This window comes from Schistocerca gregaria, unplaced genomic scaffold (genome assembly GCF_023897955.1).
Source record: "Schistocerca gregaria isolate iqSchGreg1 unplaced genomic scaffold, iqSchGreg1.2 ptg000912l, whole genome shotgun sequence".
Classification (NCBI taxonomy): Eukaryota; Metazoa; Arthropoda; class Insecta; order Orthoptera; family Acrididae; genus Schistocerca; species Schistocerca gregaria.
The window spans coordinates 107,248-133,579 of record NW_026062270.1 but is presented as its reverse complement, the minus strand read 5'-3'; the positions used below and the strand labels follow the sequence as shown (position 1 = coordinate 133,579).

Below are 26,332 nucleotides of genomic sequence, written 5' to 3'. Positions count from 1 at the left end.
TGCACGATCTTCATCCCGCAGGTGTGCAGAAGTTAGCGCCTGTTGTCGGGAGGATTCTGGTGATTTTGCACTGACTTTGTCCATGATTTGCTGCACCTTTCCCCGCAACGACGCCGCCGCCTCTTCCGCACCCTGGCGGGCGATTCTGCGTTTCTTGTTCTTCCGCGGGGATTTAGCAGGTGGACAACGCTCATCGGAATCCGAGATTTCATGGTGGGGTTGTGGGGAACGACATTCAGCAGTCACAGTCCTGACCTGCGTCTCTGAGGAGGTGGAATTTTGTTCTGTTGACAGAGTCGGGGGCTGCGCTACGGAATCAACCACGTCACTCACACTCAGGTGTTGCTCTTGTCGCTCAGAAATGTCAACAAGTTGCTCGGCCGTTGGAGGAAGGGTTGGTTGGGGGCGAATGTCTACTTCGGTATCCATGGGCAGTTGGTCGGTCGGTTGGCCGCGAGCCACCGAAGCGTAAGTGGTGGACAAAATAGTCATCTCCGCGGACTTCACCGCTTCACCTGTCGGCAGCTGCACAACACGTCTTTGAATACATTCAGAACGAATATGACCTGGAGAATTGCAAGCTGCACACGTTCGTGGTTGACCATCATAAATTACGATACCTCGATAACCGCAAACGTTAATGTAAGACGGAATATGTCGTAATAAGTCCACCTTCAACTGCCTGACACCGTTCAAAACCGGATATTTGTGAGCACCGGACCATTTTTCTGCAAAATTACTGAGGACCTTCCCAAAGGGTGCAATAACAAGATTGATCGCATCTGTAGGAACTTCAAAGGGTAGCTCAAAAATTCGAATTGTTCGAATACCAAGTCCCACATGATCGACAGTAACTTCGCCAATATTTCCATCACTGTGTTTAAACTTAAGCTTACCACCGGTATTATTGACAACTCGTTCGCATAACTCAGGGTTTTTCAGCTTCAAGTACATCACACTACTCACAATTGACAAGTGAAAACCAACAGTATCTTCAAACGGAACTTGAACAACTTCCTCTAACCAATCCTCAATTTCGAAAGATTTAGGTCGAGCAAAACGTCGATCAAAGGTAAATTTCAGAGTGTCCTTTCTACTAAGTTGAGCCATTACTGCATTTTCGAACGTTGACAGAATATCTAACTACTGCGAAGCGCCGGCGAAAACGCACAGACTTACACAGCGGATGTAAACAAAGCCAGCCGCAGAGCGAAGCACAGCACGACGAACCGCTCGCCACCGCCGCTGCAGGCAGACTGCCACTAGACCACACCGGACGCGCACGCTCATTTTTGGGGTTTACACCCCCTCCACTGGCTTTCCGTGTCGCACTTTCCCTGTTTGCGAGCATCTTTTCGCTCTCCCATGCCGAGGCGCGCATGGCAAAAGTCACAGTCCGTTGCTTTTGGCCTCGTTGTTACAGGGGTAGGAGGAAAAGCAAAGCTGTGAGTAGTAATATTTATTTACTTATTTCGCAAGTAAAGACCTGCAGCCTGTCATTATATAGCAGGTCATACACTGTGTGACTTTACATGTTATATCATACGAAATTCAGTTTTATTACTAGTACATTTTTTCTTGAAAATTTCACAAAAGAACTGCAAGTAGTAATAACGGGAAGTAAGCATTTTCACGCTGAGTTGTTGAAGCCTTATGGATAACAAACTACAAGCTGTTTTGCTCCTTCGCAACCCCAGAGCCGTCAAATTAGCTGTGAACGGAAGTAAATTAAATGCCCCGGGTGAGGATCGAACTCACGACCTTAAGATTATGAGACTTACGCGCTGCCTACTGCGCTACCGAGGCACGTGATGGCCAAACCTTCTGGTATCTCGGCAAGTAGCAAATACTAGTGGTAGAGAGTCTGCACTTGCTGGCTCATTTTTTCTGTTACTACACGTGCATTCCCGGCGCTGCAGGCAACTTGCGATGATAGGCCGACGCCAGTATGCACAATAGCACGCAGGAGTCCAAACGAGAAGACGTGCGCGCTGCGTGTTTGGTTGTTTCCACACGGAATCCCGCGGTTCATTCTCGTGGCCCACGCACTTCGAGTGCGAAGGACACGCAGCTCCACTATCGGGGAAAAAACAAAATGATGCATCGGCCGGGAATCGAACCCGGGCCGCCCGCGTGGCAGGCGAGCATTCTACCACTGAACCACCGATGCTCAGCTAGTTTGCAGCTTCCTTGTGCTTTCCGCGGCAGACGTCTGAAGGGAAAGTGGGACTGCCGTCCAGCGCCGTGGCATCCTCTCGAGAGAATGCTACAAACGCTGAATCCTGCGCTGCACTGCTTAAAAATGACGCCCGAACGCGATCGTCTAAGTAGTGTTGCGGCGCACGCACGCGACGACTCTTGCCAAAGGACGCGAAATGTGCGTAGAGACGCTGTCTGGATGCGCTCGCCTACCCCGTAATGCGCCTGCTGCTGCGACCACCTTCAGCCGCCGCCGACAGGCGGGAAGCAGACACAGCGCGGCGTGCGCGGAAGAAAAGCGTGCGGTGGTGGTGTAATGGTCAGCATAGTTGCCTTCCAAGCAGTTGATCCGGGTTCGATTCCCGGCCACCGCAGCCTGCGTTTTACTTCTGCGTATGAGTACTTTTGCCACGCGTCATTAAATTAATGTTTCTTTCCTCCTCTTACTGGCTGCAGGCCACCCTATATTGTGTGCGTCGATTCCGCTTGAGTCTCGACTTGTCTCGACTTTGCTCGGCTGACGCGAGAGCTGACGCTCTCCAATCGGCCTATATCAGAAGGACAAGCACGCGAAACGACTGAGAGAGGTATGGCGAGGCGGGCACAACATTACTTATGCCTCAAGTAAAGACCTGCTGCCTGTTATCGTGCATTGTGTGATTTTACATGTTCTGTCAGACAAATTCAGTTTTATTACTAGCACATTTCTTTTTTTCTTTGTTGAAAATTTTACAACACGCTCCTTCATTTCACTGTGGCCGCACGGCGCGACTTGGCATACCGAGAGGCAAAACGTGGCGCCAGTGCCCTAGACCGAATAGCGCTGCAGCTCCGAAACCGACGAGAAAAGAGAAATACGAATTGAAACTGTCGGCAGCGCCCTGTGTTCGCAGGCGGTCACCCGCCCAAGCACTGACAACGCCCAGCGTCGCGCAGTAGCGGTGATCGGACGACAAACTGTGTGTTCAGCGTGCTGTGACCTGTGAAGTGTTTTAGCGCGTCCCGACAAGTCGCTTTCGGGTCCCCTATCAGCTCCCACACAATGTGACGATTTCTTTGTCACCATACTTGCCCGGGGAAATCGGCGTTGCCTTTTTGAAGTAGTAAAATCGAAGTGGCCCGTGGGGGGATCGAACCCACGACCTTCGCGTTATTAGCACGACGCTCTAACCAACTGAGCTAACGGGCCTCGGTGCACTCCGTCTTCCAGCGCTTAGACGGAGTGGCTCTGCGTATTTACAGGTAACATTTCTATGGTAGCAGTCCAACAGTGGACCAGGGTCTCTTCTCCCTTTATTCCGCTGCTCGTAGTAATTTCATTGCGTGCCCGTTTCTCTCGACTGTTTTCAGCTCACGTTTATGAACCAGTAGCTATAACGCGAGGAGGACGTGAAACAGCATTTCGCAGGGTCCAAACTTGTCGTGTTTTGTTCCGAAAAAATTACATTCCGGTACCGGGAATCGAACCCGGGCCTCCTGGGTGAAAGCCAGGTATCCTAGCCACTAGACCACACCGGACGCGCACGCTTATTTTTGGGGTTTACACCCCCTCCACTGGCTTTCCGTGTCGCACTTTCCCTGTTTGCGAGCATCTTTTCGCTCTCCCATGCCGAGGCGCGCATGGCAAAAGTCACAGTCCGTTGCTTTTGGCCTCGTTGTTACAGGGGTAGGAGGAAAAGCAAAGCTGTGAGTAGTAATATTTATTTACTTATTTCGCAAGTAAAGACCTGCAGCCTGTCATTATATAGCAGGTCATACACTGTGTGACTTTACATGTTATATCATACGAAATTCAGTTTTATTACTAGTACATTTTTTCTTGAAAATTTCACAAAAGAACTGCAAGTAGTAATAACGGGAAGTAAGCATTTTCACGCTGAGTTGTTGAAGCCTTATGGATAACAAACTACAAGCTGTTTTGCTCCTTCGCAACCCCAGAGCCGTCAAATTAGCTGTGAACGGAAGTAAATTAAATGCCCCGGGTGAGGATCGAACTCACGACCTTAAGATTATGAGACTTACGCGCTGCCTACTGCGCTACCGAGGCACGTGATGGCCAAACCTTCTGGTATCTCGGCAAGTAGCAAATACTAGTGGTAGAGAGTCTGCACTTGCTGGCTCATTTTTTCTGTTACTACACGTGCATTCCCGGCGCTGCAGGCAACTTGCGATGATAGGCCGACGCCAGTATGCACAATAGCACGCAGGAGTCCAAACGAGAAGACGTGCGCGCTGCGTGTTTGGTTGTTTCCACACGGAATCCCGCGGTTCATTCTCGTGGCCCACGCACTTCGAGTGCGAAGGACACGCAGCTCCACTATCGGGGAAAAAACAAAATGATGCATCGGCCGGGAATCGAACCCGGGCCGCCCGCGTGGCAGGCGAGCATTCTACCACTGAACCACCGATGCTCAGCTAGTTTGCAGCTTCCTTGTGATTTCCGCGGCAGACGTCTGAAGGGAAAGTGGGACTGCCGTCCAGCGCCGTGGCATCCTCTCGAGAGAATGCTACAAACGCTGAATCCTGCGCTGCACTGCTTAAAAATGACGCCCGAACGCGATCGTCTAAGTAGTGTTGCGGCGCACGCACGCGACGACTCTTGCCAAAGGACGCGAAATGTGCGTAGAGACGCTGTCTGGATGCGCTCGCCTACCCCGTAATGCGCCTGCTGCTGCGACCACCTTCAGCCGCCGCCGACAGGCGGGAAGCAGACACAGCGCGGCGTGCGCGGAAGAAAAGCGTGCGGTGGTGGTGTAATGGTCAGCATAGTTGCCTTCCAAGCAGTTGATCCGGGTTCGATTCCCGGCCACCGCAGCCTGCGTTTTACTTCTGCGTATGAGTACTTTTGCCACGCGTCATTAAATTAATGTTTCTTTCCTCCTCTTACTGGCTGCAGGCCACCCTATATTGTGTGCGTCGATTCCGCTTGAGTCTCGACTTGTCTCGACTTTGCTCGGCTGACGCGAGAGCTGACGCTCTCCAATCGGCCTATATCAGAAGGACAAGCACGCGAAACGACTGAGAGAGGTATGGCGAGGCGGGCACAACATTACTTATGCCTCAAGTAAAGACCTGCTGCCTGTTATCGTGCATTGTGTGATTTTACATGTTCTGTCAGACAAATTCAGTTTTATTACTAGCACATTTCTTTTTTTCTTTGTTGAAAATTTTACAACACGCTCCTTCATTTCACTGTGGCCGCACGGCGCGACTTGGCATACCGAGAGGCAAAACGTGGCGCCAGTGCCCTAGACCGAATAGCGCTGCAGCTCCGAAACCGACGAGAAAAGAGAAATACGAATTGAAACTGTCGGCAGCGCCCTGTGTTCGCAGGCGGTCACCCGCCCAAGCACTGACAACGCCCAGCGTCGCGCAGTAGCGGTGATCGGACGACAAACTGTGTGTTCAGCGTGCTGTGACCTGTGAAGTGTTTTAGCGCGTCCCGACAAGTCGCTTTCGGGTCCCCTATCAGCTCCCACACAATGTGACGATTTCTTTGTCACCATACTTGCCCGGGGAAATCGGCGTTGCCTTTTTGAAGTAGTAAAATCGAAGTGGCCCGTGGGGGGATCGAACCCACGACCTTCGCGTTATTAGCACGACGCTCTAACCAACTGAGCTAACGGGCCTCGGTGCACTCCGTCTTCCAGCGCTTAGACGGAGTGGCTCTGCGTATTTACAGGTAACATTTCTATGGTAGCAGTCCAACAGTGGACCAGGGTCTCTTCTCCCTTTATTCCGCTGCTCGTAGTAATTTCATTGCGTGCCCGTTTCTCTCGACTGTTTTCAGCTCACGTTTATGAACCAGTAGCTATAACGCGAGGAGGACGTGAAACAGCATTTCGCAGGGTCCAAACTTGTCGTGTTTTGTTCCGAAAAAATTACATTCCGGTACCGGGAATCGAACCCGGGCCTCCTGGGTGAAAGCCAGGTATCCTAGCCACTAGACCACACCGGACGCGCACGCTTATTTTTGGGGTTTACACCCCCTCCACTGGCTTTCCGTGTCGCACTTTCCCTGTTTGCGAGCATCTTTTCGCTCTCCCATGCCGAGGCGCGCATGGCAAAAGTCACAGTCCGTTGCTTTTGGCCTCGTTGTTACAGGGGTAGGAGGAAAAGCAAAGCTGTGAGTAGTAATATTTATTTACTTATTTCGCAAGTAAAGACCTGCAGCCTGTCATTATATAGCAGGTCATACACTGTGTGACTTTACATGTTATATCATACGAAATTCAGTTTTATTACTAGTACATTTTTTCTTGAAAATTTCACAAAAGAACTGCAAGTAGTAATAACGGGAAGTAAGCATTTTCACGCTGAGTTGTTGAAGCCTTATGGATAACAAACTACAAGCTGTTTTGCTCCTTCGCAACCCCAGAGCCGTCAATTTAGCTGTGAACGGAAGTAAATTAAATGCCCCGGGTGAGGATCGAACTCACGACCTTAAGATTATGAGACTTACGCGCTGCCTACTGCGCTACCGAGGCACGTGATGGCCAAACCTTCTGGTATCTCGGCAAGTAGCAAATACTAGTGGTAGAGAGTCTGCACTTGCTGGCTCATTTTTTCTGTTACTACACGTGCATTCCCGGCGCTGCAGGCAACTTGCGATGATAGGCCGACGCCAGTATGCACAATAGCACGCAGGAGTCCAAACGAGAAGACGTGCGCGCTGCGTGTTTGGTTGTTTCCACACGGAATCCCGCGGTTCATTCTCGTGGCCCACGCACTTCGAGTGCGAAGGACACGCAGCTCCACTATCGGGGAAAAAACAAAATGATGCATCGGCCGGGAATCGAACCCGGGCCGCCCGCGTGGCAGGCGAGCATTCTACCACTGAACCACCGATGCTCAGCTAGTTTGCAGCTTCCTTGTGCTTTCCGCGGCAGACGTCTGAAGGGAAAGTGGGACTGCCGTCCAGCGCCGTGGCATCCTCTCGAGAGAATGCTACAAACGCTGAATCCTGCGCTGCACTGCTTAAAAATGACGCCCGAACGCGATCGTCTAAGTAGTGTTGCGGCGCACGCACGCGACGACTCTTGCCAAAGGACGCGAAATGTGCGTAGAGACGCTGTCTGGATGCGCTCGCCTACCCCGTAATGCGCCTGCTGCTGCGACCACCTTCAGCCGCCGCCGACAGGCGGGAAGCAGACACAGCGCGGCGTGCGCGGAAGAAAACCGTGCGGTGGTGGTGTAATGGTCAGCATAGTTGCCTTCCAAGCAGTTGATCCGGGTTCGATTCCCGGCCACCGCAGCCTGCGTTTTACTTCTGCGTATGAGTACTTTTGCCACGCGTCATTAAATTAATGTTTCTTTCCTCCTCTTACTGGCTGCAGGCCACCCTATATTGTGTGCGTCGATTCCGCTTGAGTCTCGACTTGTCTCGACTTTGCTCGGCTGACGCGAGAGCTGACGCTCTCCAATCGGCCTATATCAGAAGGACAAGCACGCGAAACGACTGAGAGAGGTATGGCGAGGCGGGCACAACATTACTTATGCCTCAAGTAAAGACCTGCTGCCTGTTATCGTGCATTGTGTGATTTTACATGTTCTGTCAGACAAATTCAGTTTTATTACTAGCACATTTCTTTTTTTCTTTGTTGAAAATTTTACAACACGCTCCTTCATTTCACTGTGGCCGCACGGCGCGACTTGGCATACCGAGAGGCAAAACGTGGCGCCAGTGCCCTAGACCGAATAGCGCTGCAGCTCCGAAACCGACGAGAAAAGAGAAATACGAATTGAAACTGTCGGCAGCGCCCTGTGTTCGCAGGCGGTCACCCGCCCAAGCACTGACAACGCCCAGCGTCGCGCAGTAGCGGTGATCGGACGACAAACTGTGTGTTCAGCGTGCTGTGACCTGTGAAGTGTTTTAGCGCGTCCCGACAAGTCGCTTTCGGGTCCCCTATCAGCTCCCACACAATGTGACGATTTCTTTGTCACCATACTTGCCCGGGGAAATCGGCGTTGCCTTTTTGAAGTAGTAAAATCGAAGTGGCCCGTGGGGGGATCGAACCCACGACCTTCGCGTTATTAGCACGACGCTCTAACCAACTGAGCTAACGGGCCTCGGTGCACTCCGTCTTCCAGCGCTTAGACGGAGTGGCTCTGCGTATTTACAGGTAACATTTCTATGGTAGCAGTCCAACAGTGGACCAGGGTCTCTTCTCCCTTTATTCCGCTGCTCGTAGTAATTTCATTGCGTGCCCGTTTCTCTCGACTGTTTTCAGCTCACGTTTATGAACCAGTAGCTATAACGCGAGGAGGACGTGAAACAGCATTTCGCAGGGTCCAAACTTGTCGTGTTTTGTTCCGAAAAAATTACATTCCGGTACCGGGAATCGAACCCGGGCCTCCTGGGTGAAAGCCAGGTATCCTAGCCACTAGACCACACCGGACGCGCACGCTTATTTTTGGGGTTTACACCCCCTCCACTGGCTTTCCGTGTCGCACTTTCCCTGTTTGCGAGCATCTTTTCGCTCTCCCATGCCGAGGCGCGCATGGCAAAAGTCACAGTCCGTTGCTTTTGGCCTCGTTGTTACAGGGGTAGGAGGAAAAGCAAAGCTGTGAGTAGTAATATTTATTTACTTATTTCGCAAGTAAAGACCTGCAGCCTGTCATTATATAGCAGGTCATACACTGTGTGACTTTACATGTTATATCATACGAAATTCAGTTTTATTACTAGTACATTTTTTCTTGAAAATTTCACAAAAGAACTGCAAGTAGTAATAACGGGAAGTAAGCATTTTCACGCTGAGTTGTTGAAGCCTTATGGATAACAAACTACAAGCTGTTTTGCTCCTTCGCAACCCCAGAGCCGTCAATTTAGCTGTGAACGGAAGTAAATTAAATGCCCCGGGTGAGGATCGAACTCACGACCTTAAGATTATGAGACTTACGCGCTGCCTACTGCGCTACCGAGGCACGTGATGGCCAAACCTTCTGGTATCTCGGCAAGTAGCAAATACTAGTGGTAGAGAGTCTGCACTTGCTGGCTCATTTTTTCTGTTACTACACGTGCATTCCCGGCGCTGCAGGCAACTTGCGATGATAGGCCGACGCCAGTATGCACAATAGCACGCAGGAGTCCAAACGAGAAGACGTGCGCGCTGCGTGTTTGGTTGTTTCCACACGGAATCCCGCGGTTCATTCTCGTGGCCCACGCACTTCGAGTGCGAAGGACACGCAGCTCCACTATCGGGGAAAAAACAAAATGATGCATCGGCCGGGAATCGAACCCGGGCCGCCCGCGTGGCAGGCGAGCATTCTACCACTGAACCACCGATGCTCAGCTAGTTTGCAGCTTCCTTGTGCTTTCCGCGGCAGACGTCTGAAGGGAAAGTGGGACTGCCGTCCAGCGCCGTGGCATCCTCTCGAGAGAATGCTACAAACGCTGAATCCTGCGCTGCACTGCTTAAAAATGACGCCCGAACGCGATCGTCTAAGTAGTGTTGCGGCGCACGCACGCGACGACTCTTGCCAAAGGACGCGAAATGTGCGTAGAGACGCTGTCTGGATGCGCTCGCCTACCCCGTAATGCGCCTGCTGCTGCGACCACCTTCAGCCGCCGCCGACAGGCGGGAAGCAGACACAGCGCGGCGTGCGCGGAAGAAAACCGTGCGGTGGTGGTGTAATGGTCAGCATAGTTGCCTTCCAAGCAGTTGATCCGGGTTCGATTCCCGGCCACCGCAGCCTGCGTTTTACTTCTGCGTATGAGTACTTTTGCCACGCGTCATTAAATTAATGTTTCTTTCCTCCTCTTACTGGCTGCAGGCCACCCTATATTGTGTGCGTCGATTCCGCTTGAGTCTCGACTTGTCTCGACTTTGCTCGGCTGACGCGAGAGCTGACGCTCTCCAATCGGCCTATATCAGAAGGACAAGCACGCGAAACGACTGAGAGAGGTATGGCGAGGCGGGCACAACATTACTTATGCCTCAAGTAAAGACCTGCTGCCTGTTATCGTGCATTGTGTGATTTTACATGTTCTGTCAGACAAATTCAGTTTTATTACTAGCACATTTCTTTTTTTCTTTGTTGAAAATTTTACAACACGCTCCTTCATTTCACTGTGGCCGCACGGCGCGACTTGGCATACCGAGAGGCAAAACGTGGCGCCAGTGCCCTAGACCGAATAGCGCTGCAGCTCCGAAACCGACGAGAAAAGAGAAATACGAATTGAAACTGTCGGCAGCGCCCTGTGTTCGCAGGCGGTCACCCGCCCAAGCACTGACAACGCCCAGCGTCGCGCAGTAGCGGTGATCGGACGACAAACTGTGTGTTCAGCGTGCTGTGACCTGTGAAGTGTTTTAGCGCGTCCCGACAAGTCGCTTTCGGGTCCCCTATCAGCTCCCACACAATGTGACGATTTCTTTGTCACCATACTTGCCCGGGGAAATCGGCGTTGCCTTTTTGAAGTAGTAAAATCGAAGTGGCCCGTGGGGGGATCGAACCCACGACCTTCGCGTTATTAGCACGACGCTCTAACCAACTGAGCTAACGGGCCTCGGTGCACTCCGTCTTCCAGCGCTTAGACGGAGTGGCTCTGCGTATTTACAGGTAACATTTCTATGGTAGCAGTCCAACAGTGGACCAGGGTCTCTTCTCCCTTTATTCCGCTGCTCGTAGTAATTTCATTGCGTGCCCGTTTCTCTCGACTGTTTTCAGCTCACGTTTATGAACCAGTAGCTATAACGCGAGGAGGACGTGAAACAGCATTTCGCAGGGTCCAAACTTGTCGTGTTTTGTTCCGAAAAAATTACATTCCGGTACCGGGAATCGAACCCGGGCCTCCTGGGTGAAAGCCAGGTATCCTAGCCACTAGACCACACCGGACGCGCACGCTTATTTTTGGGGTTTACACCCCCTCCACTGGCTTTCCGTGTCGCACTTTCCCTGTTTGCGAGCATCTTTTCGCTCTCCCATGCCGAGGCGCGCATGGCAAAAGTCACAGTCCGTTGCTTTTGGCCTCGTTGTTACAGGGGTAGGAGGAAAAGCAAAGCTGTGAGTAGTAATATTTATTTACTTATTTCGCAAGTAAAGACCTGCAGCCTGTCATTATATAGCAGGTCATACACTGTGTGACTTTACATGTTATATCATACGAAATTCAGTTTTATTACTAGTACATTTTTTCTTGAAAATTTCACAAAAGAACTGCAAGTAGTAATAACGGGAAGTAAGCATTTTCACGCTGAGTTGTTGAAGCCTTATGGATAACAAACTACAAGCTGTTTTGCTCCTTCGCAACCCCAGAGCCGTCAAATTAGCTGTGAACGGAAGTAAATTAAATGCCCCGGGTGAGGATCGAACTCACGACCTTAAGATTATGAGACTTACGCGCTGCCTACTGCGCTACCGAGGCACGTGATGGCCAAACCTTCTGGTATCTCGGCAAGTAGCAAATACTAGTGGTAGAGAGTCTGCACTTGCTGGCTCATTTTTTCTGTTACTACACGTGCATTCCCGGCGCTGCAGGCAACTTGCGATGATAGGCCGACGCCAGTATGCACAATAGCACGCAGGAGTCCAAACGAGAAGACGTGCGCGCTGCGTGTTTGGTTGTTTCCACACGGAATCCCGCGGTTCATTCTCGTGGCCCACGCACTTCGAGTGCGAAGGACACGCAGCTCCACTATCGGGGAAAAAACAAAATGATGCATCGGCCGGGAATCGAACCCGGGCCGCCCGCGTGGCAGGCGAGCATTCTACCACTGAACCACCGATGCTCAGCTAGTTTGCAGCTTCCTTGTGCTTTCCGCGGCAGACGTCTGAAGGGAAAGTGGGACTGCCGTCCAGCGCCGTGGCATCCTCTCGAGAGAATGCTACAAACGCTGAATCCTGCGCTGCACTGCTTAAAAATGACGCCCGAACGCGATCGTCTAAGTAGTGTTGCGGCGCACGCACGCGACGACTCTTGCCAAAGGACGCGAAATGTGCGTAGAGACGCTGTCTGGATGCGCTCGCCTACCCCGTAATGCGCCTGCTGCTGCGACCACCTTCAGCCGCCGCCGACAGGCGGGAAGCAGACACAGCGCGGCGTGCGCGGAAGAAAACCGTGCGGTGGTGGTGTAATGGTCAGCATAGTTGCCTTCCAAGCAGTTGATCCGGGTTCGATTCCCGGCCACCGCAGCCTGCGTTTTACTTCTGCGTATGAGTACTTTTGCCACGCGTCATTAAATTAATGTTTCTTTCCTCCTCTTACTGGCTGCAGGCCACCCTATATTGTGTGCGTCGATTCCGCTTGAGTCTCGACTTGTCTCGACTTTGCTCGGCTGACGCGAGAGCTGACGCTCTCCAATCGGCCTATATCAGAAGGACAAGCACGCGAAACGACTGAGAGAGGTATGGCGAGGCGGGCACAACATTACTTATGCCTCAAGTAAAGACCTGCTGCCTGTTATCGTGCATTGTGTGATTTTACATGTTCTGTCAGACAAATTCAGTTTTATTACTAGCACATTTCTTTTTTTCTTTGTTGAAAATTTTACAACACGCTCCTTCATTTCACTGTGGCCGCACGGCGCGACTTGGCATACCGAGAGGCAAAACGTGGCGCCAGTGCCCTAGACCGAATAGCGCTGCAGCTCCGAAACCGACGAGAAAAGAGAAATACGAATTGAAACTGTCGGCAGCGCCCTGTGTTCGCAGGCGGTCACCCGCCCAAGCACTGACAACGCCCAGCGTCGCGCAGTAGCGGTGATCGGACGACAAACTGTGTGTTCAGCGTGCTGTGACCTGTGAAGTGTTTTAGCGCGTCCCGACAAGTCGCTTTCGGGTCCCCTATCAGCTCCCACACAATGTGACGATTTCTTTGTCACCATACTTGCCCGGGGAAATCGGCGTTGCCTTTTTGAAGTAGTAAAATCGAAGTGGCCCGTGGGGGGATCGAACCCACGACCTTCGCGTTATTAGCACGACGCTCTAACCAACTGAGCTAACGGGCCTCGGTGCACTCCGTCTTCCAGCGCTTAGACGGAGTGGCTCTGCGTATTTACAGGTAACATTTCTATGGTAGCAGTCCAACAGTGGACCAGGGTCTCTTCTCCCTTTATTCCGCTGCTCGTAGTAATTTCATTGCGTGCCCGTTTCTCTCGACTGTTTTCAGCTCACGTTTATGAACCAGTAGCTATAACGCGAGGAGGACGTGAAACAGCATTTCGCAGGGTCCAAACTTGTCGTGTTTTGTTCCGAAAAAATTACATTCCGGTACCGGGAATCGAACCCGGGCCTCCTGGGTGAAAGCCAGGTATCCTAGCCACTAGACCACACCGGACGCGCACGCTTATTTTTGGGGTTTACACCCCCTCCACTGGCTTTCCGTGTCGCACTTTCCCTGTTTGCGAGCATCTTTTCGCTCTCCCATGCCGAGGCGCGCATGGCAAAAGTCACAGTCCGTTGCTTTTGGCCTCGTTGTTACAGGGGTAGGAGGAAAAGCAAAGCTGTGAGTAGTAATATTTATTTACTTATTTCGCAAGTAAAGACCTGCAGCCTGTCATTATATAGCAGGTCATACACTGTGTGACTTTACATGTTATATCATACGAAATTCAGTTTTATTACTAGTACATTTTTTCTTGAAAATTTCACAAAAGAACTGCAAGTAGTAATAACGGGAAGTAAGCATTTTCACGCTGAGTTGTTGAAGCCTTATGGATAACAAACTACAAGCTGTTTTGCTCCTTCGCAACCCCAGAGCCGTCAAATTAGCTGTGAACGGAAGTAAATTAAATGCCCCGGGTGAGGATCGAACTCACGACCTTAAGATTATGAGACTTACGCGCTGCCTACTGCGCTACCGAGGCACGTGATGGCCAAACCTTCTGGTATCTCGGCAAGTAGCAAATACTAGTGGTAGAGAGTCTGCACTTGCTGGCTCATTTTTTCTGTTACTACACGTGCATTCCCGGCGCTGCAGGCAACTTGCGATGATAGGCCGACGCCAGTATGCACAATAGCACGCAGGAGTCCAAACGAGAAGACGTGCGCGCTGCGTGTTTGGTTGTTTCCACACGGAATCCCGCGGTTCATTCTCGTGGCCCACGCACTTCGAGTGCGAAGGACACGCAGCTCCACTATCGGGGAAAAAACAAAATGATGCATCGGCCGGGAATCGAACCCGGGCCGCCCGCGTGGCAGGCGAGCATTCTACCACTGAACCACCGATGCTCAGCTAGTTTGCAGCTTCCTTGTGCTTTCCGCGGCAGACGTCTGAAGGGAAAGTGGGACTGCCGTCCAGCGCCGTGGCATCCTCTCGAGAGAATGCTACAAACGCTGAATCCTGCGCTGCACTGCTTAAAAATGACGCCCGAACGCGATCGTCTAAGTAGTGTTGCGGCGCACGCACGCGACGACTCTTGCCAAAGGACGCGAAATGTGCGTAGAGACGCTGTCTGGATGCGCTCGCCTACCCCGTAATGCGCCTGCTGCTGCGACCACCTTCAGCCGCCGCCGACAGGCGGGAAGCAGACACAGCGCGGCGTGCGCGGAAGAAAACCGTGCGGTGGTGGTGTAATGGTCAGCATAGTTGCCTTCCAAGCAGTTGATCCGGGTTCGATTCCCGGCCACCGCAGCCTGCGTTTTACTTCTGCGTATGAGTACTTTTGCCACGCGTCATTAAATTAATGTTTCTTTCCTCCTCTTACTGGCTGCAGGCCACCCTATATTGTGTGCGTCGATTCCGCTTGAGTCTCGACTTGTCTCGACTTTGCTCGGCTGACGCGAGAGCTGACGCTCTCCAATCGGCCTATATCAGAAGGACAAGCACGCGAAACGACTGAGAGAGGTATGGCGAGGCGGGCACAACATTACTTATGCCTCAAGTAAAGACCTGCTGCCTGTTATCGTGCATTGTGTGATTTTACATGTTCTGTCAGACAAATTCAGTTTTATTACTAGCACATTTCTTTTTTTCTTTGTTGAAAATTTTACAACACGCTCCTTCATTTCACTGTGGCCGCACGGCGCGACTTGGCATACCGAGAGGCAAAACGTGGCGCCAGTGCCCTAGACCGAATAGCGCTGCAGCTCCGAAACCGACGAGAAAAGAGAAATACGAATTGAAACTGTCGGCAGCGCCCTGTGTTCGCAGGCGGTCACCCGCCCAAGCACTGACAACGCCCAGCGTCGCGCAGTAGCGGTGATCGGACGACAAACTGTGTGTTCAGCGTGCTGTGACCTGTGAAGTGTTTTAGCGCGTCCCGACAAGTCGCTTTCGGGTCCCCTATCAGCTCCCACACAATGTGACGATTTCTTTGTCACCATACTTGCCCGGGGAAATCGGCGTTGCCTTTTTGAAGTAGTAAAATCGAAGTGGCCCGTGGGGGGATCGAACCCACGACCTTCGCGTTATTAGCACGACGCTCTAACCAACTGAGCTAACGGGCCTCGGTGCACTCCGTCTTCCAGCGCTTAGACGGAGTGGCTCTGCGTATTTACAGGTAACATTTCTATGGTAGCAGTCCAACAGTGGACCAGGGTCTCTTCTCCCTTTATTCCGCTGCTCGTAGTAATTTCATTGCGTGCCCGTTTCTCTCGACTGTTTTCAGCTCACGTTTATGAACCAGTAGCTATAACGCGAGGAGGACGTGAAACAGCATTTCGCAGGGTCCAAACTTGTCGTGTTTTGTTCCGAAAAAATTACATTCCGGTACCGGGAATCGAACCCGGGCCTCCTGGGTGAAAGCCAGGTATCCTAGCCACTAGACCACACCGGACGCGCACGCTTATTTTTGGGGTTTACACCCCCTCCACTGGCTTTCCGTGTCGCACTTTCCCTGTTTGCGAGCATCTTTTCGCTCTCCCATGCCGAGGCGCGCATGGCAAAAGTCACAGTCCGTTGCTTTTGGCCTCGTTGTTACAGGGGTAGGAGGAAAAGCAAAGCTGTGAGTAGTAATATTTATTTACTTATTTCGCAAGTAAAGACCTGCAGCCTGTCATTATATAGCAGGTCATACACTGTGTGACTTTACATGTTATATCATACGAAATTCAGTTTTATTACTAGTACATTTTTTCTTGAAAATTTCACAAAAGAACTGCAAGTAGTAATAACGGGAAGTAAGCATTTTCACGCTGAGTTGTTGAAGCCTTATGGATAACAAACTACAAGCTGTTTTGCTCCTTCGCAACCCCAGAGCCGTCAAATTAGCTGTGAACGGAAGTAAATTAAATGCCCCGGGTGAGGATCGAACTCACGACCTTAAGATTATGAGACTTACGCGCTGCCTACTGCGCTACCGAGGCACGTGATGGCCAAACCTTCTGGTATCTCGGCAAGTAGCAAATACTAGTGGTAGAGAGTCTGCACTTGCTGGCTCATTTTTTCTGTTACTACACGTGCATTCCCGGCGCTGCAGGCAACTTGCGATGATAGGCCGACGCCAGTATGCACAATAGCACGCAGGAGTCCAAACGAGAAGACGTGCGCGCTGCGTGTTTGGTTGTTTCCACACGGAATCCCGCGGTTCATTCTCGTGGCCCACGCACTTCGAGTGCGAAGGACACGCAGCTCCACTATCGGGGAAAAAACAAAATGATGCATCGGCCGGGAATCGAACCCGGGCCGCCCGCGTGGCAGGCGAGCATTCTACCACTGAACCACCGATGCTCAGCTAGTTTGCAGCTTCCTTGTGCTTTCCGCGGCAGACGTCTGAAGGGAAAGTGGGACTGCCGTCCAGCGCCGTGGCATCCTCTCGAGAGAATGCTACAAACGCTGAATCCTGCGCTGCACTGCTTAAAAATGACGCCCGAACGCGATCGTCTAAGTAGTGTTGCGGCGCACGCACGCGACGACTCTTGCCAAAGGACGCGAAATGTGCGTAGAGACGCTGTCTGGATGCGCTCGCCTACCCCGTAATGCGCCTGCTGCTGCGACCACCTTCAGCCGCCGCCGACAGGCGGGAAGCAGACACAGCGCGGCGTGCGCGGAAGAAAACCGTGCGGTGGTGGTGTAATGGTCAGCATAGTTGCCTTCCAAGCAGTTGATCCGGGTTCGATTCCCGGCCACCGCAGCCTGCGTTTTACTTCTGCGTATGAGTACTTTTGCCACGCGTCATTAAATTAATGTTTCTTTCCTCCTCTTACTGGCTGCAGGCCACCCTATATTGTGTGCGTCGATTCCGCTTGAGTCTCGACTTGTCTCGACTTTGCTCGGCTGACGCGAGAGCTGACGCTCTCCAATCGGCCTATATCAGAAGGACAAGCACGCGAAACGACTGAGAGAGGTATGGCGAGGCGGGCACAACATTACTTATGCCTCAAGTAAAGACCTGCTGCCTGTTATCGTGCATTGTGTGATTTTACATGTTCTGTCAGACAAATTCAGTTTTATTACTAGCACATTTCTTTTTTTCTTTGTTGAAAATTTTACAACACGCTCCTTCATTTCACTGTGGCCGCACGGCGCGACTTGGCATACCGAGAGGCAAAACGTGGCGCCAGTGCCCTAGACCGAATAGCGCTGCAGCTCCGAAACCGACGAGAAAAGAGAAATACGAATTGAAACTGTCGGCAGCGCCCTGTGTTCGCAGGCGGTCACCCGCCCAAGCACTGACAACGCCCAGCGTCGCGCAGTAGCGGTGATCGGACGACAAACTGTGTGTTCAGCGTGCTGTGACCTGTGAAGTGTTTTAGCGCGTCCCGACAAGTCGCTTTCGGGTCCCCTATCAGCTCCCACACAATGTGACGATTTCTTTGTCACCATACTTGCCCGGGGAAATCGGCGTTGCCTTTTTGAAGTAGTAAAATCGAAGTGGCCCGTGGGGGGATCGAACCCACGACCTTCGCGTTATTAGCACGACGCTCTAACCAACTGAGCTAACGGGCCTCGGTGCACTCCGTCTTCCAGCGCTTAGACGGAGTGGCTCTGCGTATTTACAGGTAACATTTCTATGGTAGCAGTCCAACAGTGGACCAGGGTCTCTTCTCCCTTTATTCCGCTGCTCGTAGTAATTTCATTGCGTGCCCGTTTCTCTCGACTGTTTTCAGCTCACGTTTATGAACCAGTAGCTATAACGCGAGGAGGACGTGAAACAGCATTTCGCAGGGTCCAAACTTGTCGTGTTTTGTTCCGAAAAAATTACATTCCGGTACCGGGAATCGAACCCGGGCCTCCTGGGTGAAAGCCAGGTATCCTAGCCACTAGACCACACCGGACGCGCACGCTTATTTTTGGGGTTTACACCCCCTCCACTGGCTTTCCGTGTCGCACTTTCCCTGTTTGCGAGCATCTTTTCGCTCTCCCATGCCGAGGCGCGCATGGCAAAAGTCACAGTCCGTTGCTTTTGGCCTCGTTGTTACAGGGGTAGGAGGAAAAGCAAAGCTGTGAGTAGTAATATTTATTTACTTATTTCGCAAGTAAAGACCTGCAGCCTGTCATTATATAGCAGGTCATACACTGTGTGACTTTACATGTTATATCATACGAAATTCAGTTTTATTACTAGTACATTTTTTCTTGAAAATTTCACAAAAGAACTGCAAGTAGTAATAACGGGAAGTAAGCATTTTCACGCTGAGTTGTTGAAGCCTTATGGATAACAAACTACAAGCTGTTTTGCTCCTTCGCAACCCCAGAGCCGTCAAATTAGCTGTGAACGGAAGTAAATTAAATGCCCCGGGTGAGGATCGAACTCACGACCTTAAGATTATGAGACTTACGCGCTGCCTACTGCGCTACCGAGGCACGTGATGGCCAAACCTTCTGGTATCTCGGCAAGTAGCAAATACTAGTGGTAGAGAGTCTGCACTTGCTGGCTCATTTTTTCTGTTACTACACGTGCATTCCCGGCGCTGCAGGCAACTTGCGATGATAGGCCGACGCCAGTATGCACAATAGCACGCAGGAGTCCAAACGAGAAGACGTGCGCGCTGCGTGTTTGGTTGTTTCCACACGGAATCCCGCGGTTCATTCTCGTGGCCCACGCACTTCGAGTGCGAAGGACACGCAGCTCCACTATCGGGGAAAAAACAAAATGATGCATCGGCCGGGAATCGAACCCGGGCCGCCCGCGTGGCAGGCGAGCATTCTACCACTGAACCACCGATGCTCAGCTAGTTTGCAGCTTCCTTGTGCTTTCCGCGGCAGACGTCTGAAGGGAAAGTGGGACTGCCGTCCAGCGCCGTGGCATCCTCTCGAGAGAATGCTACAAACGCTGAATCCTGCGCTGCACTGCTTAAAAATGACGCCCGAACGCGATCGTCTAAGTAGTGTTGCGGCGCACGCACGCGACGACTCTTGCCAAAGGACGCGAAATGTGCGTAGAGACGCTGTCTGGATGCGCTCGCCTACCCCGTAATGCGCCTGCTGCTGCGACCACCTTCAGCCGCCGCCGACAGGCGGGAAGCAGACACAGCGCGGCGTGCGCGGAAGAAAACCGTGCGGTGGTGGTGTAATGGTCAGCATAGTTGCCTTCCAAGCAGTTGATCCGGGTTCGATTCCCGGCCACCGCAGCCTGCGTTTTACTTCTGCGTATGAGTACTTTTGCCACGCGTCATTAAATTAATGTTTCTTTCCTCCTCTTACTGGCTGCAGGCCACCCTATATTGTGTGCGTCGATTCCGCTTGAGTCTCGACTTGTCTCGACTTTGCTCGGCTGACGCGAGAGCTGACGCTCTCCAATCGGCCTATATCAGAAGGACAAGCACGCGAAACGACTGAGAGAGGTATGGCGAGGCGGGCACAACATTACTTATGCCTCAAGTAAAGACCTGCTGCCTGTTATCGTGCATTGTGTGATTTTACATGTTCTGTCAGACAAATTCAGTTTTATTACTAGCACATTTCTTTTTTTCTTTGTTGAAAATTTTACAACACGCTCCTTCATTTCACTGTGGCCGCACGGCGCGACTTGGCATACCGAGAGGCAAAACGTGGCGCCAGTGCCCTAGACCGAATAGCGCTGCAGCTCCGAAACCGACGAGAAAAGAGAAATACGAATTGAAACTGTCGGCAGCGCCCTGTGTTCGCAGGCGGTCACCCGCCCAAGCACTGACAACGCCCAGCGTCGCGCAGTAGCGGTGATCGGACGACAAACTGTGTGTTCAGCGTGCTGTGACCTGTGAAGTGTTTTAGCGCGTCCCGACAAGTCGCTTTCGGGTCCCCTATCAGCTCCCACACAATGTGACGATTTCTTTGTCACCATACTTGCCCGGGGAAATCGGCGTTGCCTTTTTGAAGTAGTAAAATCGAAGTGGCCCGTGGGGGGATCGAACCCACGACCTTCGCGTTATTAGCACGACGCTCTAACCAACTGAGCTAACGGGCCTCGGTGCACTCCGTCTTCCAGCGCTTAGACGGAGTGGCTCTGCGTATTTACAGGTAACATTTCTATGGTAGCAGTCCAACAGTGGACCAGGGTCTCTTCTCCCTTTATTCCGCTGCTCGTAGTAATTTCATTGCGTGCCCGTTTCTCTCGACTGTTTTCAGCTCACGTTTATGAACCAGTAGCTATAACGCGAGGAGGACGTGAAACAGCATTTCGCAGGGTCCAAACTTGTCGTGTTTTGTTCCGAAAAAATTACATTCCGGTACCGGGAATCGAACCCGGGCCTCCTGGGTGAAAGCCAGGTATCCTAGCCACTAGACCACACCGGACGCGCACGCTTATTTTTGGGGTTTACACCCCCTCCACTGGCTTTCCGTGTCGCACTTTCCCTGTTTGCGAGCAACTTTTCGCTCTCCCATGCCGAGGCGCGCATGGCAAAAGTCACAGTCCGTTGCTTTTGGCCTCGTTGTTACAGGGGTAGGAGGAAAAGCAAAGCTGTGAGTAGTAATATTTATTTACTTATTTCGCAAGTAAAGACCTGCAGCCTGTCATTATATAGCAGGTCATACACTGTGTGACTTTACATGTTATATCATACGAAATTCAGTTTTATTACTAGTACATTTTTTCTTGAAAATTTCACAAAAGAACTGCAAGTAGTAATAACGGGAAGTAAGCATTTTCACGCTGAGTTGTTGAAGCCTTATGGATAACAAACTACAAGCTGTTTTGCTCCTTCGCAACCCCAGAGCCGTCAATTTAGCTGTGAACGGAAGTAAATTAAATGCCCCGGGTGAGGATCGAACTCACGACCTTAAGATTATGAGACTTACGCGCTGCCTACTGCGCTACCGAGGCACGTGATGGCCAAACCTTCTGGTATCTCGGCAAGTAGCAAATACTAGTGGTAGAGAGTCTGCACTTGCTGGCTCATTTTTTCTGTTACTACACGTGCATTCCCGGCGCTGCAGGCAACTTGCGATGATAGGCCGACGCCAGTATGCACAATAGCACGCAGGAGTCCAAACGAGAAGACGTGCGCGCTGCGTGTTTGGTTGTTTCCACACGGAATCCCGCGGTTCATTCTCGTGGCCCACGCACTTCGAGTGCGAAGGACACGCAGCTCCACTATCGGGGAAAAAACAAAATGATGCATCGGCCGGGAATCGAACCCGGGCCGCCCGCGTGGCAGGCGAGCATTCTACCACTGAACCACCGATGCTCAGCTAGTTTGCAGCTTCCTTGTGCTTTCCGCGGCAGACGTCTGAAGGGAAAGTGGGACTGCCGTCCAGCGCCGTGGCATCCTCTCGAGAGAATGCTACAAACGCTGAATCCTGCGCTGCACTGCTTAAAAATGACGCCCGAACGCGATCGTCTAAGTAGTGTTGCGGCGCACGCACGCGACGACTCTTGCCAAAGGACGCGAAATGTGCGTAGAGACGCTGTCTGGATGCGCTCGCCTACCCCGTAATGCGCCTGCTGCTGCGACCACCTTCAGCCGCCGCCGACAGGCGGGAAGCAGACATAGCGCGGCGTGCGCGGAAGAAAACCGTGCGGTGGTGGTGTAATGGTCAGCATAGTTGCCTTCCAAGCAGTTGATCCGGGTTCGATTCCCGGCCACCGCAGCCTGCGTTTTACTTCTGCGTATGAGTACTTTTGCCACGCGTCATTAAATTAATGTTTCTTTCCTCCTCTTACTGGCTGCAGGCCACCCTATATTGTGTGCGTCGATTCCGCTTGAGTCTCGACTTGTCTCGACTTTGCTCGGCTGACGCGAGAGCTGACGCTCTCCAATCGGCCTATATCAGAAGGACAAGCACGCGAAACGACTGAGAGAGGTATGGCGAGGCGGGCACAACATTACTTATGCCTCAAGTAAAGACCTGCTGCCTGTTATCGTGCATTGTGTGATTTTACATGTTCTGTCAGACAAATTCAGTTTTATTACTAGCACATTTCTTTTTTTCTTTGTTGAAAATTTTACAACACGCTCCTTCATTTCACTGTGGCCGCACGGCGCGACTTGGCATACCGAGAGGCAAAACGTGGCGCCAGTGCCCTAGACCGAATAGCGCTGCAGCTCCGAAACCGACGAGAAAAGAGAAATACGAATTGAAACTGTCGGCAGCGCCCTGTGTTCGCAGGCGGTCACCCGCCCAAGCACTGACAACGCCCAGCGTCGCGCAGTAGCGGTGATCGGACGACAAACTGTGTGTTCAGCGTGCTGTGACCTGTGAAGTGTTTTAGCGCGTCCCGACAAGTCGCTTTCGGGTCCCCTATCAGCTCCCACACAATGTGACGATTTCTTTGTCACCATACTTGCCCGGGGAAATCGGCGTTGCCTTTTTGAAGTAGTAAAATCGAAGTGGCCCGTGGGGGGATCGAACCCACGACCTTCGCGTTATTAGCACGACGCTCTAACCAACTGAGCTAACGGGCCTCGGTGCACTCCGTCTTCCAGCGCTTAGACGGAGTGGCTCTGCGTATTTACAGGTAACATTTCTATGGTAGCAGTCCAACAGTGGACCAGGGTCTCTTCTCCCTTTATTCCGCTGCTCGTAGTAATTTCATTGCGTGCCCGTTTCTCTCGACTGTTTTCAGCTCACGTTTATGAACCAGTAGCTATAACGCGAGGAGGACGTGAAACAGCATTTCGCAGGGTCCAAACTTGTCGTGTTTTGTTCCGAAAAAATTACATTCCGGTACCGGGAATCGAACCCGGGCCTCCTGGGTGAAAGCCAGGTATCCTAGCCACTAGACCACACCGGACGCGCACGCTTATTTTTGGGGTTTACACCCCCTCCACTGGCTTTCCGTGTCGCACTTTCCCTGTTTGCGAGCATCTTTTCGCTCTCCCATGCCGAGGCGCGCATGGCAAAAGTCACAGTCCGTTGCTTTTGGCCTCGTTGTTACAGGGGTAGGAGGAAAAGCAAAGCTGTGAGTAGTAATATTTATTTACTTATTTCGCAAGTAAAGACCTGCAGCCTGTCATTATATAGCAGGTCATACACTGTGTGACTTTACATGTTATATCATACGAAATTCAGTTTTATTACTAGTACATTTTTTCTTGAAAATTTCACAAAAGAACTGCAAGTAGTAATAACGGGAAGTAAGCATTTTCACGCTGAGTTGTTGAAGCCTTATGGATAACAAACTACAAGCTGTTTTGCTCCTTCGCAACCCCAGAGCCGTCAAATTAGCTGTGAACGGAAGTAAATTAAATGCCCCGGGTGAGGATCGAACTCACGACCTTAAGATTATGAGACTTACGCGCTGCCTACTGCGCTACCGAGGCACGTGATGGCCAAACCTTCTGGTATCTCGGCAAGTAGCAAATACTAGTGGTAGAGAGTCTGCACTTGCTGGCTCATTTTTTCTGTTACTACACGTGCATTCCCGGCGCTGCAGGCAACTTGCGATGATAGGCCGACGCCAGTATGCACAATAGCACGCAGGAGTCCAAACGAGAAGACGTGCGCGCTGCGTGTTTGGTTGTTTCCACACGGAATCCCGCGGTTCATTCTCGTGGCCCACGCACTTCGAGTGCGAAGGACACGCAGCTCCACTATCGGGGAAAAAACAAAATGATGCATCGGCCGGGAATCGAACCCGGGCCGCCCGCGTGGCAGGCGAGCATTCTACCACTGAACCACCGATGCTCAGCTAGTTTGCAGCTTCCTTGTGCTTTCCGCGGCAGACGTCTGAAGGGAAAGTGGGACTGCCGTCCAGCGCCGTGGCATCCTCTCGAGAGAATGCTACAAACGCTGAATCCTGCGCTGCACTGCTTAAAAATGACGCCCGAACGCGATCGTCTAAGTAGTGTTGCGGCGCACGCACGCGACGACTCTTGCCAAAGGACGCGAAATGTGCGTAGAGACGCTGTCTGGATGCGCTCGCCTACCCCGTAATGCGCCTGCTGCTGCGACCACCTTCAGCCGCCGCCGACAGGCGGGAAGCAGACACAGCGCGGCGTGCGCGGAAGAAAAGCGTGCGGTGGTGGTGTAATGGTCAGCATAGTTGCCTTCCAAGCAGTTGATCCGGGTTCGATTCCCGGCCACCGCAGCCTGCGTTTTACTTCTGCGTATGAGTACTTTTGCCACGCGTCATTAAATTAATGTTTCTTTCCTCCTCTTACTGGCTGCAGGCCACCCTATATTGTGTGCGTCGATTCCGCTTGAGTCTCGACTTGTCTCGACTTTGCTCGGCTGACGCGAGAGCTGACGCTCTCCAATCGGCCTATATCAGAAGGACAAGCACGCGAAACGACTGAGAGAGGTATGGCGAGGCGGGCACAACATTACTTATGCCTCAAGTAAAGACCTGCTGCCTGTTATCGTGCATTGTGTGATTTTACATGTTCTGTCAGACAAATTCAGTTTTATTACTAGCACATTTCTTTTTTTCTTTGTTGAAAATTTTACAACACGCTCCTTCATTTCACTGTGGCCGCACGGCGCGACTTGGCATACCGAGAGGCAAAACGTGGCGCCAGTGCCCTAGACCGAATAGCGCTGCAGCTCCGAAACCGACGAGAAAAGAGAAATACGAATTGAAACTGTCGGCAGCGCCCTGTGTTCGCAGGCGGTCACCCGCCCAAGCACTGACAACGCCCAGCGTCGCGCAGTAGCGGTGATCGGACGACAAACTGTGTGTTCAGCGTGCTGTGACCTGTGAAGTGTTTTAGCGCGTCCCGACAAGTCGCTTTCGGGTCCCCTATCAGCTCCCACACAATGTGACGATTTCTTTGTCACCATACTTGCCCGGGGAAATCGGCGTTGCCTTTTTGAAGTAGTAAAATCGAAGTGGCCCGTGGGGGGATCGAACCCACGACCTTCGCGTTATTAGCACGACGCTCTAACCAACTGAGCTAACGGGCCTCGGTGCACTCCGTCTTCCAGCGCTTAGACGGAGTGGCTCTGCGTATTTACAGGTAACATTTCTATGGTAGCAGTCCAACAGTGGACCAGGGTCTCTTCTCCCTTTATTCCGCTGCTCGTAGTAATTTCATTGCGTGCCCGTTTCTCTCGACTGTTTTCAGCTCACGTTTATGAACCAGTAGCTATAACGCGAGGAGGACGTGAAACAGCATTTCGCAGGGTCCAAACTTGTCGTGTTTTGTTCCGAAAAAATTACATTCCGGTACCGGGAATCGAACCCGGGCCTCCTGGGTGAAAGCCAGGTATCCTAGCCACTAGACCACACCGGACGCGCACGCTTATTTTTGGGGTTTACACCCCCTCCACTGGCTTTCCGTGTCGCACTTTCCCTGTTTGCGAGCAACTTTTCGCTCTCCCATGCCGAGGCGCGCATGGCAAAAGTCACAGTCCGTTGCTTTTGGCCTCGTTGTTACAGGGGTAGGAGGAAAAGCAAAGCTGTGAGTAGTAATATTTATTTACTTATTTCGCAAGTAAAGACCTGCAGCCTGTCATTATATAGCAGGTCATACACTGTGTGACTTTACATGTTATATCATACGAAATTCAGTTTTATTACTAGTACATTTTTTCTTGAAAATTTCACAAAAGAACTGCAAGTAGTAATAACGGGAAGTAAGCATTTTCACGCTGAGTTGTTGAAGCCTTATGGATAACAAACTACAAGCTGTTTTGCTCCTTCGCAACCCCAGAGCCGTCAATTTAGCTGTGAACGGAAGTAAATTAAATGCCCCGGGTGAGGATCGAACTCACGACCTTAAGATTATGAAACTTACGCGCTGCCTACTGCGCTACCGAGGCACGTGATGGCCAAACCTTCTGGTATCTCGGCAAGTAGCAAATACTAGTGGTAGAGAGTCTGCACTTGCTGGCTCATTTTTTCTGTTACTACACGTGCATTCCCGGCGCTGCAGGCAACTTGCGATG

The 26,332-nt window shown here is 51.6% G+C and overlaps 51 non-coding genes across 51 annotated transcripts; 10 read left to right on the top strand and 41 right to left on the bottom strand.

Annotated features, from left to right (window-relative positions):
• Positions 1–1,733: 1,733 nt before the first annotated feature.
• On the bottom strand, positions 1,734–1,806 carry Trnam-cau (transfer RNA methionine (anticodon CAU)). The gene has a single exon. It is a non-coding gene; the product is annotated as a tRNA-Met (tRNA).
• Positions 1,807–2,099: 293 nt separating this feature from the next.
• On the bottom strand, positions 2,100–2,170 carry Trnag-gcc (transfer RNA glycine (anticodon GCC)). Its single transcript has one exon. It is a non-coding gene; the product is annotated as a tRNA-Gly (tRNA).
• Positions 2,171–2,501: 331 nt separating this feature from the next.
• On the top strand, positions 2,502–2,573 carry Trnag-ucc (transfer RNA glycine (anticodon UCC)). Its single transcript has one exon. It is a non-coding gene; the product is annotated as a tRNA-Gly (tRNA).
• Positions 2,574–3,314: 741 nt separating this feature from the next.
• Trnai-aau (transfer RNA isoleucine (anticodon AAU)) lies at positions 3,315–3,388 on the bottom strand. The gene has a single exon. It is a non-coding gene; the product is annotated as a tRNA-Ile (tRNA).
• A 257-nt stretch (positions 3,389–3,645) lies between these two features.
• Positions 3,646–3,717, bottom strand: Trnae-uuc (transfer RNA glutamic acid (anticodon UUC)). Its single transcript has one exon. It is a non-coding gene; the product is annotated as a tRNA-Glu (tRNA).
• Positions 3,718–4,173: 456 nt separating this feature from the next.
• Positions 4,174–4,246, bottom strand: Trnam-cau (transfer RNA methionine (anticodon CAU)). Its single transcript has one exon. It is a non-coding gene; the product is annotated as a tRNA-Met (tRNA).
• Positions 4,247–4,539: 293 nt separating this feature from the next.
• Trnag-gcc (transfer RNA glycine (anticodon GCC)) lies at positions 4,540–4,610 on the bottom strand. The gene has a single exon. It is a non-coding gene; the product is annotated as a tRNA-Gly (tRNA).
• Positions 4,611–4,941: 331 nt separating this feature from the next.
• Trnag-ucc (transfer RNA glycine (anticodon UCC)) lies at positions 4,942–5,013 on the top strand. Its single transcript has one exon. It is a non-coding gene; the product is annotated as a tRNA-Gly (tRNA).
• Positions 5,014–5,754: 741 nt separating this feature from the next.
• On the bottom strand, positions 5,755–5,828 carry Trnai-aau (transfer RNA isoleucine (anticodon AAU)). Its single transcript has one exon. It is a non-coding gene; the product is annotated as a tRNA-Ile (tRNA).
• A 257-nt stretch (positions 5,829–6,085) lies between these two features.
• Trnae-uuc (transfer RNA glutamic acid (anticodon UUC)) lies at positions 6,086–6,157 on the bottom strand. Its single transcript has one exon. It is a non-coding gene; the product is annotated as a tRNA-Glu (tRNA).
• Positions 6,158–6,613: 456 nt separating this feature from the next.
• Trnam-cau (transfer RNA methionine (anticodon CAU)) lies at positions 6,614–6,686 on the bottom strand. Its single transcript has one exon. It is a non-coding gene; the product is annotated as a tRNA-Met (tRNA).
• A 293-nt stretch (positions 6,687–6,979) lies between these two features.
• On the bottom strand, positions 6,980–7,050 carry Trnag-gcc (transfer RNA glycine (anticodon GCC)). The gene has a single exon. It is a non-coding gene; the product is annotated as a tRNA-Gly (tRNA).
• A 331-nt stretch (positions 7,051–7,381) lies between these two features.
• Positions 7,382–7,453, top strand: Trnag-ucc (transfer RNA glycine (anticodon UCC)). Its single transcript has one exon. It is a non-coding gene; the product is annotated as a tRNA-Gly (tRNA).
• A 741-nt stretch (positions 7,454–8,194) lies between these two features.
• Trnai-aau (transfer RNA isoleucine (anticodon AAU)) lies at positions 8,195–8,268 on the bottom strand. The gene has a single exon. It is a non-coding gene; the product is annotated as a tRNA-Ile (tRNA).
• Positions 8,269–8,525: 257 nt separating this feature from the next.
• On the bottom strand, positions 8,526–8,597 carry Trnae-uuc (transfer RNA glutamic acid (anticodon UUC)). Its single transcript has one exon. It is a non-coding gene; the product is annotated as a tRNA-Glu (tRNA).
• A 456-nt stretch (positions 8,598–9,053) lies between these two features.
• On the bottom strand, positions 9,054–9,126 carry Trnam-cau (transfer RNA methionine (anticodon CAU)). Its single transcript has one exon. It is a non-coding gene; the product is annotated as a tRNA-Met (tRNA).
• A 293-nt stretch (positions 9,127–9,419) lies between these two features.
• Positions 9,420–9,490, bottom strand: Trnag-gcc (transfer RNA glycine (anticodon GCC)). The gene has a single exon. It is a non-coding gene; the product is annotated as a tRNA-Gly (tRNA).
• Positions 9,491–9,821: 331 nt separating this feature from the next.
• Positions 9,822–9,893, top strand: Trnag-ucc (transfer RNA glycine (anticodon UCC)). Its single transcript has one exon. It is a non-coding gene; the product is annotated as a tRNA-Gly (tRNA).
• A 741-nt stretch (positions 9,894–10,634) lies between these two features.
• On the bottom strand, positions 10,635–10,708 carry Trnai-aau (transfer RNA isoleucine (anticodon AAU)). Its single transcript has one exon. It is a non-coding gene; the product is annotated as a tRNA-Ile (tRNA).
• A 257-nt stretch (positions 10,709–10,965) lies between these two features.
• Positions 10,966–11,037, bottom strand: Trnae-uuc (transfer RNA glutamic acid (anticodon UUC)). Its single transcript has one exon. It is a non-coding gene; the product is annotated as a tRNA-Glu (tRNA).
• A 456-nt stretch (positions 11,038–11,493) lies between these two features.
• Positions 11,494–11,566, bottom strand: Trnam-cau (transfer RNA methionine (anticodon CAU)). Its single transcript has one exon. It is a non-coding gene; the product is annotated as a tRNA-Met (tRNA).
• Positions 11,567–11,859: 293 nt separating this feature from the next.
• On the bottom strand, positions 11,860–11,930 carry Trnag-gcc (transfer RNA glycine (anticodon GCC)). Its single transcript has one exon. It is a non-coding gene; the product is annotated as a tRNA-Gly (tRNA).
• A 331-nt stretch (positions 11,931–12,261) lies between these two features.
• Positions 12,262–12,333, top strand: Trnag-ucc (transfer RNA glycine (anticodon UCC)). The gene has a single exon. It is a non-coding gene; the product is annotated as a tRNA-Gly (tRNA).
• Positions 12,334–13,074: 741 nt separating this feature from the next.
• Trnai-aau (transfer RNA isoleucine (anticodon AAU)) lies at positions 13,075–13,148 on the bottom strand. The gene has a single exon. It is a non-coding gene; the product is annotated as a tRNA-Ile (tRNA).
• Positions 13,149–13,405: 257 nt separating this feature from the next.
• On the bottom strand, positions 13,406–13,477 carry Trnae-uuc (transfer RNA glutamic acid (anticodon UUC)). Its single transcript has one exon. It is a non-coding gene; the product is annotated as a tRNA-Glu (tRNA).
• A 456-nt stretch (positions 13,478–13,933) lies between these two features.
• Trnam-cau (transfer RNA methionine (anticodon CAU)) lies at positions 13,934–14,006 on the bottom strand. The gene has a single exon. It is a non-coding gene; the product is annotated as a tRNA-Met (tRNA).
• Positions 14,007–14,299: 293 nt separating this feature from the next.
• Trnag-gcc (transfer RNA glycine (anticodon GCC)) lies at positions 14,300–14,370 on the bottom strand. Its single transcript has one exon. It is a non-coding gene; the product is annotated as a tRNA-Gly (tRNA).
• A 331-nt stretch (positions 14,371–14,701) lies between these two features.
• On the top strand, positions 14,702–14,773 carry Trnag-ucc (transfer RNA glycine (anticodon UCC)). Its single transcript has one exon. It is a non-coding gene; the product is annotated as a tRNA-Gly (tRNA).
• Positions 14,774–15,514: 741 nt separating this feature from the next.
• Positions 15,515–15,588, bottom strand: Trnai-aau (transfer RNA isoleucine (anticodon AAU)). The gene has a single exon. It is a non-coding gene; the product is annotated as a tRNA-Ile (tRNA).
• A 257-nt stretch (positions 15,589–15,845) lies between these two features.
• Positions 15,846–15,917, bottom strand: Trnae-uuc (transfer RNA glutamic acid (anticodon UUC)). The gene has a single exon. It is a non-coding gene; the product is annotated as a tRNA-Glu (tRNA).
• Positions 15,918–16,373: 456 nt separating this feature from the next.
• Trnam-cau (transfer RNA methionine (anticodon CAU)) lies at positions 16,374–16,446 on the bottom strand. Its single transcript has one exon. It is a non-coding gene; the product is annotated as a tRNA-Met (tRNA).
• Positions 16,447–16,739: 293 nt separating this feature from the next.
• On the bottom strand, positions 16,740–16,810 carry Trnag-gcc (transfer RNA glycine (anticodon GCC)). Its single transcript has one exon. It is a non-coding gene; the product is annotated as a tRNA-Gly (tRNA).
• A 331-nt stretch (positions 16,811–17,141) lies between these two features.
• Trnag-ucc (transfer RNA glycine (anticodon UCC)) lies at positions 17,142–17,213 on the top strand. The gene has a single exon. It is a non-coding gene; the product is annotated as a tRNA-Gly (tRNA).
• A 741-nt stretch (positions 17,214–17,954) lies between these two features.
• Trnai-aau (transfer RNA isoleucine (anticodon AAU)) lies at positions 17,955–18,028 on the bottom strand. The gene has a single exon. It is a non-coding gene; the product is annotated as a tRNA-Ile (tRNA).
• A 257-nt stretch (positions 18,029–18,285) lies between these two features.
• Trnae-uuc (transfer RNA glutamic acid (anticodon UUC)) lies at positions 18,286–18,357 on the bottom strand. The gene has a single exon. It is a non-coding gene; the product is annotated as a tRNA-Glu (tRNA).
• Positions 18,358–18,813: 456 nt separating this feature from the next.
• Trnam-cau (transfer RNA methionine (anticodon CAU)) lies at positions 18,814–18,886 on the bottom strand. Its single transcript has one exon. It is a non-coding gene; the product is annotated as a tRNA-Met (tRNA).
• A 293-nt stretch (positions 18,887–19,179) lies between these two features.
• Positions 19,180–19,250, bottom strand: Trnag-gcc (transfer RNA glycine (anticodon GCC)). The gene has a single exon. It is a non-coding gene; the product is annotated as a tRNA-Gly (tRNA).
• Positions 19,251–19,581: 331 nt separating this feature from the next.
• Trnag-ucc (transfer RNA glycine (anticodon UCC)) lies at positions 19,582–19,653 on the top strand. The gene has a single exon. It is a non-coding gene; the product is annotated as a tRNA-Gly (tRNA).
• Positions 19,654–20,394: 741 nt separating this feature from the next.
• On the bottom strand, positions 20,395–20,468 carry Trnai-aau (transfer RNA isoleucine (anticodon AAU)). Its single transcript has one exon. It is a non-coding gene; the product is annotated as a tRNA-Ile (tRNA).
• A 257-nt stretch (positions 20,469–20,725) lies between these two features.
• Positions 20,726–20,797, bottom strand: Trnae-uuc (transfer RNA glutamic acid (anticodon UUC)). Its single transcript has one exon. It is a non-coding gene; the product is annotated as a tRNA-Glu (tRNA).
• Positions 20,798–21,253: 456 nt separating this feature from the next.
• Positions 21,254–21,326, bottom strand: Trnam-cau (transfer RNA methionine (anticodon CAU)). Its single transcript has one exon. It is a non-coding gene; the product is annotated as a tRNA-Met (tRNA).
• Positions 21,327–21,619: 293 nt separating this feature from the next.
• On the bottom strand, positions 21,620–21,690 carry Trnag-gcc (transfer RNA glycine (anticodon GCC)). Its single transcript has one exon. It is a non-coding gene; the product is annotated as a tRNA-Gly (tRNA).
• Positions 21,691–22,021: 331 nt separating this feature from the next.
• Positions 22,022–22,093, top strand: Trnag-ucc (transfer RNA glycine (anticodon UCC)). The gene has a single exon. It is a non-coding gene; the product is annotated as a tRNA-Gly (tRNA).
• A 741-nt stretch (positions 22,094–22,834) lies between these two features.
• Positions 22,835–22,908, bottom strand: Trnai-aau (transfer RNA isoleucine (anticodon AAU)). The gene has a single exon. It is a non-coding gene; the product is annotated as a tRNA-Ile (tRNA).
• A 257-nt stretch (positions 22,909–23,165) lies between these two features.
• On the bottom strand, positions 23,166–23,237 carry Trnae-uuc (transfer RNA glutamic acid (anticodon UUC)). The gene has a single exon. It is a non-coding gene; the product is annotated as a tRNA-Glu (tRNA).
• Positions 23,238–23,693: 456 nt separating this feature from the next.
• Positions 23,694–23,766, bottom strand: Trnam-cau (transfer RNA methionine (anticodon CAU)). The gene has a single exon. It is a non-coding gene; the product is annotated as a tRNA-Met (tRNA).
• Positions 23,767–24,059: 293 nt separating this feature from the next.
• On the bottom strand, positions 24,060–24,130 carry Trnag-gcc (transfer RNA glycine (anticodon GCC)). Its single transcript has one exon. It is a non-coding gene; the product is annotated as a tRNA-Gly (tRNA).
• Positions 24,131–24,461: 331 nt separating this feature from the next.
• On the top strand, positions 24,462–24,533 carry Trnag-ucc (transfer RNA glycine (anticodon UCC)). Its single transcript has one exon. It is a non-coding gene; the product is annotated as a tRNA-Gly (tRNA).
• A 741-nt stretch (positions 24,534–25,274) lies between these two features.
• Trnai-aau (transfer RNA isoleucine (anticodon AAU)) lies at positions 25,275–25,348 on the bottom strand. The gene has a single exon. It is a non-coding gene; the product is annotated as a tRNA-Ile (tRNA).
• A 257-nt stretch (positions 25,349–25,605) lies between these two features.
• Trnae-uuc (transfer RNA glutamic acid (anticodon UUC)) lies at positions 25,606–25,677 on the bottom strand. The gene has a single exon. It is a non-coding gene; the product is annotated as a tRNA-Glu (tRNA).
• Positions 25,678–26,133: 456 nt separating this feature from the next.
• On the bottom strand, positions 26,134–26,206 carry Trnam-cau (transfer RNA methionine (anticodon CAU)). The gene has a single exon. It is a non-coding gene; the product is annotated as a tRNA-Met (tRNA).
• Between the last annotated feature and the right edge of the window lie 126 nt (positions 26,207–26,332).